We start from the raw sequence: 10,219 nt of genomic DNA on the forward strand, positions 1-10,219 counted from the left end.
CAATTGCCGTTTTGGAGAGCCAAGGGAAAACTTAGGTTTAGATTGTGTTTTGGCCAACACTATTGCTCAAAAATGTCGAACGATATCGTTATGGTTATAAGTGTGCACCAGATCTTGAGAATGCCTATTCCAATCTCTAAATGGATGAATATGGCTGAAATAGACAATTCCGTCGAATGCCTCATTCAAATAACTAAACTATAGTGGCTTGTTTAGTCCATTATGGATTAGAAATATTTGTACTTAATAGAATGTTTTAAAATTTAACCATAGTTTAAAAACCTTTTCTTGCAAGGAAAACAAAGCAATATGAAGCAAAGAAACAAAGAAGCTTATGATAGTCACCAACTCCAAGTGATTGTGGCCTTGACAAGAACATTGCAAAACAGTAACATTTCTCAGACAACAAAAACATATTTACATCGTCATTAAATGAACAATGAATAACAATCAAAACCAATATTACAAGCATCAATTATCTATAATACAAGGCTCCTTTACTCGCAGTGGTTCCGAAGTTGGTGATTTCATATACCGAGCTGTTCACTGACCTCGTTATCTCTCACAAATTCGCGTTGAGAAAAGTGACGTACATGTTTGAAGTTGGTGCTTTAGTTAAGTGATGATTGTTGGTAAGGGTCAATCCAACATTTTTCTTCCTTGACAGCATTTTCCCATCTTTTACGGAACATTTGCATTTCGATGAAGGACTGTCTTCTCACCTGAAACCACGTTATAATTCGTACGTAAAGAACGGTTACACATTAAGTGAAATCGATTTCATTGGACAACTTTGAAAGCAATGTCTAAGTGGCCTTACTTCCGGTCTATTGTCAACTGCATGGGATTCTGACGGTGCCTGCAATTTCGAAGAAGACGGACAGTGTTATAAATTGTCGAAAAAGGCTCTTATGTTTGGCAAAATGATATTCACAAAAACATACTGATGCTTCTTGGTTAGAGAGGTGCTCCGTCCGAGTCCGAGTAATATTCACTTGCGTGGAATTTAACTGCATCACCAAGAAGAATGACTGTTAGCAACAAACAGCGAATTTGACATGAATATGCTGGGTAAGAGTGTCTTCTAGTCGTTTTCATAGTATAATGTCGAGTTGCTGTCTAGAACTATGATCCCCTTCCATTTACATGAGTTTTGAAGAATACTTGCCTCGGTTTTGGCCACGACACCTAGTGTTGGAAGACCCAAATGAACTATGTACTGGGCGTCAACCACTCCAACATTTTCATACGATCCCCCTGCATTAGAGTCCAAATATCACCGGAATGCCCATGTGAATCGGAAACAAACTTTATGATTCAAAAAGTTACTTGTGCACAATAACCGAGCTGCTTGTCGAGGCCCCAAGCATGGATCAAATCATTCTGTAGGCCAAAGGAATATTACGGAACAGTTACAATAAAGGTATATGTAACCAGATCTTATTTGCTGAAGTCCTTGGAATCACGTTGTGAAAATAACCGCAAAGTTCGAAATGTTGGTAGTTCAATAAATACAGCCGAAAAAAATGTCATTATGTTGTAAAAGTACTCGGTCGATGTTCTACCAATATGACCGAGTGCTCACGAAAATACTTCATACCTGGATCATATACCAAGCACAGCGCCAGGCAGCTCTAGAGAACACCGGGGCCATCATTTCCACCCATCTGCAAAACATATTTTATTAGCTGCCTAAGAATAACAATAAGTTATCACAATGCAAATGGCGTTGAATTCCGAAGATAGCACCCAAGAGCCATGCAGTTACTGCTAGTTTACCCGATACAAGGAGGAGCAGTGCTACGGCTATCGCACCTTCCACTGCCTTTAAACTTGTATATCCTTCTGTTCGAACGAGATAAATTGGATCTATCATTAATAGAACATTCTTAAGAAATATAGGAAAATACATGTCTGATCTTCACGCATAACGACTAACGAGATCATAAGAAACTATTTTGAACCGTCGTTAACAGTTGATAGGGTCCGGGTCAGTACAGTTTCCCCGCTAAATTTTTCTTTTGAGTGGAACAGGAGAACTGTTCCGAAAGGACATTCTACTGGTTTACACAACGAACCTGTGCAATTTGGAGTTCCTTTTGCGTGCTGTGATTTGATGATGCACGTCGGACTTGGCAGGATCTAGTGCAGGTTGTGATATCTCAAGTCCCTCATCTTCAACAATAGACAAATATCTACAGAAAGTTTGATACGTTTTAATCTCAGAATCCAAAATTCAGACTTAACAAATGTGTGAAAAACAAACAGGGACACAGTTTCTGTGCACATGCATTTCTGTAATACTCGAATACGGTTAGAGGCCAACTCTAAACTATGAGATGAAAAACTTAGGGAAGATCAAATCTTAATCACATAAATGTAGGATATACTTACCGTGTCGGGTCAAAGTTATCTACACCAAGGTCTTCATCCCAGAGGAATATATACTTATATTCGGCAACTATATCCGGATGCAAGAAACGTTTGGCAAACCACCTAGAACAACATATCTTACCAGTGGATCAGCGTCCATAAGACATGCTTGCAGATGCAGCCAGAAGTGAACAAGGAAGATAAAAATCTCCAAATAAACGGCATTTACCATTTCGTTTGATTCACTGCAGATAAATGTATGGCCCGGTCATTCCATTCCAAATCTTTCCATGCATCCACAACACCATCATAGTGGAAAAGCATCATAATAAAATCTCTTGCAGGAAACTGTAAATCGATGATCATTGTTAAAACCGAGTATAAAAAAGATAATTTGAAATAAAAAGACATTTGAGAAGTCGGGGTACCTTTTTAATGATTTGATCCACAATTTCCTTTTGCTTAATTCCAACAGCAATGGCTAACAAGTTTGCAGATGGCTCTAGATTGCCCTATAATTGAAATGTAAGCATAAAAGACAATCAAATAAGGTTTATCGAGTAGCAGAAGAAAGTGATTGAAGCGTGTCGGTATAGAAAATTTTCAAGAGTACAGGTTTCACAGTGTCGCTCCATAACGGTCTCATTTCCAGGTTTGATGTTTTGACTACAATTCCTTCAGGTAAAACCTCGCTTCCAGGAGGCCGACACCGAACCTATATGAAAAAGAACAAGATTCAGAAGAGAATCGTATATTACAAAACATTTAAAAGTACACTTGATGCACTATCCTAAAGACCTTTTTTTTTCAAAAAGAAGACCAACCTTGCACATAGCAGATTTCGAGTTCTGAAGCATATTCATAACCTCCCATCTCGACAATCTCTGCATACACGATTCAAAACTATATGATACGAGACAAAAAACTTTCAGCCATTATAATCCAATAAAAGAGCATCCACATAAAGTTGAAGTCGCATTGAACCGCAAAGTTCTGAACTTCATTTTATGTGTGAGAAGTGTTTTAGTGTGTGCACGTACTATTTATTCTCGTCTGCGACGAGTTTTTATAGTTTACACTTTCATCCGGTAATAAAAGGTGATATTGTGCTTTCATGCATCAACAAGTGGAACCGAATTTGAACTTCACAACCATGTTGCCGAAGTTAAAAGAATTAGAAGAAACCTATATCAGCTTTAACTACTCTTCGCATGCCTTGGGCATCACTGAGTATAATAACACAGTTCCTCACCAGAAAGGAAAAATTAAATTGCGAAAGCAGAAACACATACATCGTTGTATTCCTTAGCGATAAATCCGCTGCCAATGAAATAAGCACCACAAAACAAAGAAGCTACAACAAAGAGACTGCAGAGGCATGCCCTACTCTTTGAATCCGACATCGCAGAAGCCTGTAACGGAAAGCAGAGGAATTTATATTCACATTCCATATCATTATAAAGATTAGATAGTCAAATAAAACAGCAAAAATAAAGGAAGAAAACCAGAAAGAAAGTCCTAAGACAAAGAGAAACGATTGAATTTCTTTGAGTCGTTTTACGAGTGTTTTCCACTTAATCACTGAGTCGAAATGCACCCTTCTAACTAAGAACGTATTGATCAAATCACCATGGACCAAATGTTAAAAACATAGAAGAGAGGAGACCACAGAAGCCAGGTAAGCCGCAGGTGAAATCATGCTTAAAGCCAATACAATCAAAGGAAAAACCGAACAAACTTAAGATTGCAACTAAAAGTGTCTGCCGTCATCGAGTCGATGTGAATCTTTTAAATCCGTCTAAGAAATCATTGATCAAATAAACGTAAACGAACATAAAAGAACAACGGAGACCACCAACCGAAAATCAGGTAATTCACAGATAGAATCATCATTGAAAACAATACAATCCAAATCTGACAAACTGAAAATGATATCTTCATTCAATCTAAGATTCTGGCCAGTTTTGGTTATCATAATAGCAAATAATAAACATCATAATATATTCAAAATTCAATATCCTTCTTTCTCTCTCATCTTCCCACAGGCTATAACCAAACAATGGATTACAGAACCGCACTGAAAATTCCATACCAGACTAAAATAAACCTCAATCAAGCAGATGAATTACCATAAACAGAGAAATATAACTAAATTTGAATTATTAAACAAACCAAATAAGCTTCTCTCGTTCACAAAACAACAAGCAACAGTAAGACTCAACCTGCTCTGAAATTAAAGCGAAAATGAAGCAGAAAATCACCAAAAAAGGGGGGGAATCAAACCCTTGCCGGAACAGAGAGTTTTGAAGAAACTTACACAGCTAAAAGACATCTTTACATGAAAAATTCAAAACCCAGAAAAGAGATAGAGAGAGAACCGAATTAAAAAAACGAAAAGTTTTCTTTTTGGCTATAATTTACAACATGAGAAAGTATACAGAAAAAAAGCAAGGAATGAAAAAGGTGGGAATAAGTGAAGAGAGGATAAGTCTAAAGCAGTCAACTTCGGCAATGCGTGAAGACGGTTGTCGTGATGAGAAAGCGAAGGTAAAAATTCCACAGAGAAAAGAACAATTTTGACAAGAGGTAGAAGAAGATATGGAGTCCTTTAAGAATTAAAAGCCGTGTTTTTTTTATGAATATATTTAAATATTTATTTTCAATCATTAATGTGTTTTTCTTTGACTGTCGTGTTCTTTTATGATGCTTCCGCTGCGTTTTGCTTTGTCGTCGAAAAAGATTTTAAGTTACAAAGAGAGACGCACGCGCCGGTTTCAACGGGATAATGTAAGAACGTGGGAGATAATGGCGAGCGAGTGGCCTGTTCGAGTATTCCGACCATTTTGTAATCGCTTTTTTTTGGACGCCACGTGTCCAACATTTTTCACTTTACGGATGCGTAGAAGAGGAAAGGAGGTAGACTTTGCACAGTAGGTCTACACTTGTTATAATCAAAGTACATGTCGGGTCACTTTATTATATAGGACAATTAATTTTGTTCCTCTATTATCAAATAGATCAATTTAGTCTCATCTATTATTAAGCACAAACACGAAATTTCATTGAATTATACTCAAATGATCACTTTGATTAGAGTTAATTGCACTATGCATCCTCAAACTACGAACCTTGTTCTAAATTAGTCCCTAAACTTTTAAATATTTTAATTTCATCCCTAAACTATGACTCTCATTCTAAATTAGTCCCTAAAATTTAAAAATTATGAATTCATCCTCAAATTGTGGCCCTCATTCTATATTGATCCCCAAAATTTTTAATATTTTAATGTTATCCCCAAACTTTTGAATGATTTGGGGGGAAGTTATTGGAACGTTCAAAAGTTAGGAGACTAATTTTGAATGAGGGTCATAGTTTATGGATGAATTTGGAATTTTCATAAGTTTAAGGACCAATTTAGAATGAAAATCATAGTTTGAGGTTGAATTTAAAATATTTAAAGTTTAAGGACTAATTTAAACTGAGGATCATAATTTGAAGACTATAAATAATGCAATTAACTCTTTTGATTATTAAATTTTAAAAATTATAAAATAATTATTAAATTTGTTAAACTATTATAGAATGATCTTCAAATTTTCGAAACTTCAAACATTCAAACCGTAAATGTTAAATTCATAAAAATTTGGTATTATCTGATTCTTTTTACGAGTACAAGGACGAAGTTAACCCATTTAATAGTAGAGGAATAAATTTGAATAAGTTTTCATGATAGATGTATTAATTTGATCTAATTGATAATAAAGAAGGCTAAATTGATATAATTTCTAATAAAAGGACCTGACAAACACTTTCGCCATTTTATGGTTTATCTTCTTTTTTTCACCCATTTTTATCTAACAAAGTCTCGAGAATCAGGGATGGACCTAGACGGGATGGGTGAGAAAATCGTCCCTCTTAATAATTTAAAACTATAAAAAATTTATTTTTATTCACTAAAATTTTATAAATTCAAATACATCCCAACATAAAATTCTGTGTACGTACGTGTGTCTGTTAAGAGTCCAAATCATTCAAAAGAAAACCTCAAATTTATTGCATAAATTTCTCATCAGCTAATAATATTTATGTAAGAAAAGAGTTGAATAATGGAATCATATTCAAAATGTGTATAGATTAATCTAAGAAAAGTATCTTTCATTTCCCACTCACCACTCTCCACCATCCTTCCATTATACCAAGAAAAGAACAATTTAAAAAAAAAATCATTTTGGGTTTTAAGATTAAGAGGGAGTATTTTTATCGAATAAAATGAAAAAATAAATTAATTACATTTATAAGTACCATTTTATTATTTAAATTTTATTTTATTTTAATTTCTAATCGAATTAAGCAATGGGAGATATAAAAGTGTACATAAACTTTGTGTTAGAAAGCAGTAGCTGCTACAAAAATAACCGATCACAAAAATAATGTACAATCAACTTACAACAAAGAAAGATCGGTTTAATCTATACCCCAAGAGTTACAAAGGAAAGAGTTAATATTATCATTCCTATTGATAGTTTTCCCCCTTAATTTGATTTCAACAACTTCTTTGATGTAAATGAAGAGATCTTCAACAGTTCTTGTTTGGTTTTGAAAAATTCTTCGGTTGCGTTCCTCCCACATAAAATAGATTGAAGCACACCACGCAATTTTTAAAATTGTTACAATGAGAGACTTGCCTTTCCAAGTGTTTGTAGCCCAAATAACCATGTCTTCCCAAGCTGAAACAAATTTCTTTATCCCATTATGTGAAAATATTGCTTCCCATAGATATGAAGCAGTTGAACAATCGAAGAACAAATGGGAACGAGTTTCCATTGATGGATTACATAGAGTGCAGTCCACGGAAGTAGTAATCCCCATACGTTGAAGTCATTCTCGAGTAGGAAGTCGATCTTGGAGAGCCATCCAAGTAATAATGCTATGCTTCGGAATATGAAGTGGGAACCAAATCAAGGATCGCCAAGAAGCTTTTTCCCCACTAATTCTGATTTCTTTCCATATTTCCCTTATGGTAGAGGTTCTGTTTGGAATGGCAGAAAGAGCTTCATCACGTAGCTTGAGCAATCGATTAAAACTCCAACTGAATTTCGAGCCTCCCTCAATATGCCAGAAACTATACTCCTTTAAAACATTATCGTTGATCCAAGCAACCCATAATGAACCTTCTCCAGCAAGAATGTTTTTGATAAGTTTGATCATGCAAGCTCGGTTCCAGCATTTAAGATTTTTCAGGCCCAGACCACCCTCGGATTTAAGTTGGCAGATTTTGTCCCAACTGACTCTCGCACCAATAGCTGCAGAATCGGTTCCTTTCCAGAAGAAACGGGAGCATAATTTGGCAGATTTTGTCTAGACTTTTGCCTCATAGAGATCAAGCATAATTAGGTCGAGTCGGATTTTCGGTCCATCCGATTTGATCCGAAAACTATACATCTTCTATCCGATTTGAATCCGACCAAAAAATATACACCTTTCATTCGATCCGAATTAGTCTTTTTTAGATAAAATTCGAACTTGACCTGATCCGACCTGAAATAACATATTTATTCAAAAAGATATTACTTTTATTCAATAAAAAAAGAGTTTTATTTGAAAAATAAAATATAGATGAATATTATTGTAATTATTTTTAAATATATAAATTAAAATTATAATTTTTCGGGTTGAGTTGGATTGGGTATTTTTACCCTAAACTTAAGTCTGACCCGACCCGAATATAACTTCGAAAAAACTCGATTCAAACCTGAAATTTTAAAAAACAAGTCCGACCCGATCGGGTGAGGTCGGATCAGCGGGACAAGTGATAAGCATATAAGCTCTATTCGTTTCATTTCTGTTCAGTTGTCGTCAGCTACAAATTACTCGATTCAGATCAAATAAGAGCTTACTGAGAGGATAATATTGATCCGGCAAGGCCATGAGACGTAAACGGAGAAAATGAAGATCTAAAAACTTGACACGTGGTAAAATTGTTTCTGCACATTGCCATGTAATTGTTAACTAAAATAATTTAAAGGGTAAATTACAAATTTAGTAACTTAACTTTACTCTCTCTAATATTTCACTCAGTGTACTTTAAATCTTTTTAATTTCCTCATTAAATTTAATACATTGGGTTTTTTTTTATCATTCAGTCGTTTCCTCACTAACGACGTTATAATTGAGCTTCTTATATAGATGAAAAATGACATCGTTTGTGAAAATTTTATTTTAGAAAACGACATCATTTAACGCCGTTAACTATTTAAAGGCTGAGTGAAAAAAAATCAATGTATTAAGTTCAGTGAAAAAAATTTAATTTTTTTTAAAGTTTAATGAGTAAAATAAGATAGAGAATAATTTTTAGTAATGAAATTTGTAATTTACCTAATTGAAAATGTAAAATTATTAAACAAATAAGTAATCTATTTTTTTAGAAAATTTAAATATATATGGAATAATAAAATTTTATATAGGTATATATTATAATTACGGGGAATATAAATTATTATCTATCTAAACACTTGGGAATGAACGTTAATATCTCTACATACACGATATTTAAACCCGAAATCCTAAGAGAAAACAATAATCCCTTAGCATCTTAGATAATTTGGTTTGTGCATCTCCTTTTCCCGTATAGGCTTATAAAGGGGTTTTAATGAGATCCATTTTTCTTTAAAAAATTGGTTTGTGCATAATTTATATTATAAAAAGTAAACTACACCATATATTATTAACCTTTAGGTTGTATGTCGTTTATACTACTAAACTTTATATTTCTCCAATTATAGCATTAAACTTTGATTTTAACTTCAATTATGTTACTAGCCCGTTAAAATTTAACATACAATAACATTGACAAATCTTTACGTCTCTATGATAACATTAACAATGTGATGTCATTTTAATATTCAAGACGACGCCATTTTAAGTATTAAACTTTCAGGGACGTGACGGTTTTGCCACTAAACTTTAAAAGATTCAATTCTTTACACTAAACTTTTTCGACCGTTGTTAACTGTCAATATTCACATGTCACATGTCATTTTTTGCAACAAGATCGATATCGGAACGTTCACATTTCACCCTTATTTATTCTTCTATGATTAATTTTTCACCAAACTCGCTCAGAATCATAAAAAATCATTTAAAGATTCAGTGTAATAATATCCAGGTCTCCTCTGATGATCATTCGATAATATTAGATTTGAAATATGTTGTTCGCTTATCAAAATAATGCTTTTCACCCTTTCTAATTTTTTGAATAAACACTTTCAAATCTTCAAATCTACGAAATTCTCAAAATATTTAAAAATGATAGTTTTATTATTAAATTATATCCATTTTGAGTGGATTTTTTTTGGAAAACCAGTCGGAGAAAAAATACGAGTGAAATACAATGTTTTAGTACTAATCTTGTTGTGAAAGATGATTGGTGATTGTCGGTGATTGGATCAGATACGGATTTTTACCTTTGAAATTAGGTCAATTTTGAGTTAGATAAAAATTTCCTAAATCCGAATCCGGTGACAAGTGAAGAAATGTATTGTTCGAATCGAATTTAGGAGGATCAAAAACTCAATCCGACCCATAACTATAATAGTAGCAAGCCTTCTCAAATTATCGGATCACAACCGTTGGCCCCATCTCCAAAAGTGAAACAGCCTAACCCAAAGGCAATCACACGGGCCGACAAAATAGTTAAAAAATCCATTTTTACAGTCACGTCGCTGTCAGCCACGATATTTCTGGTCGGCCCCATTGGCCCTCACTACACGACACGTTGCACCACCTTCTCCCTCCACTAGTGCGGCGCGTTCAACCTTCATCTTCCACTCTCCTTCCTCTCCACTGT

At 34.3% G+C, this 10,219-nt stretch overlaps 1 pseudogene; it reads right to left on the minus strand.

Moving 5' to 3' along the window:
* Window positions 1–380: 380 nt before the first annotated feature.
* LOC120149437 lies at window positions 381–4,946 on the minus strand (annotated as a pseudogene).
* Between the last annotated feature and the right edge of the window lie 5,273 nt (window positions 4,947–10,219).

The sequence above is a fragment of the Hibiscus syriacus genome, unplaced genomic scaffold, assembly GCF_006381635.1.
Source record: "Hibiscus syriacus cultivar Baekdansim isolate YM2019G1 unplaced genomic scaffold, ASM638163v2 tig00111005_pilon, whole genome shotgun sequence".
Classification (NCBI taxonomy): Eukaryota; Viridiplantae; Streptophyta; class Magnoliopsida; order Malvales; family Malvaceae; genus Hibiscus; species Hibiscus syriacus.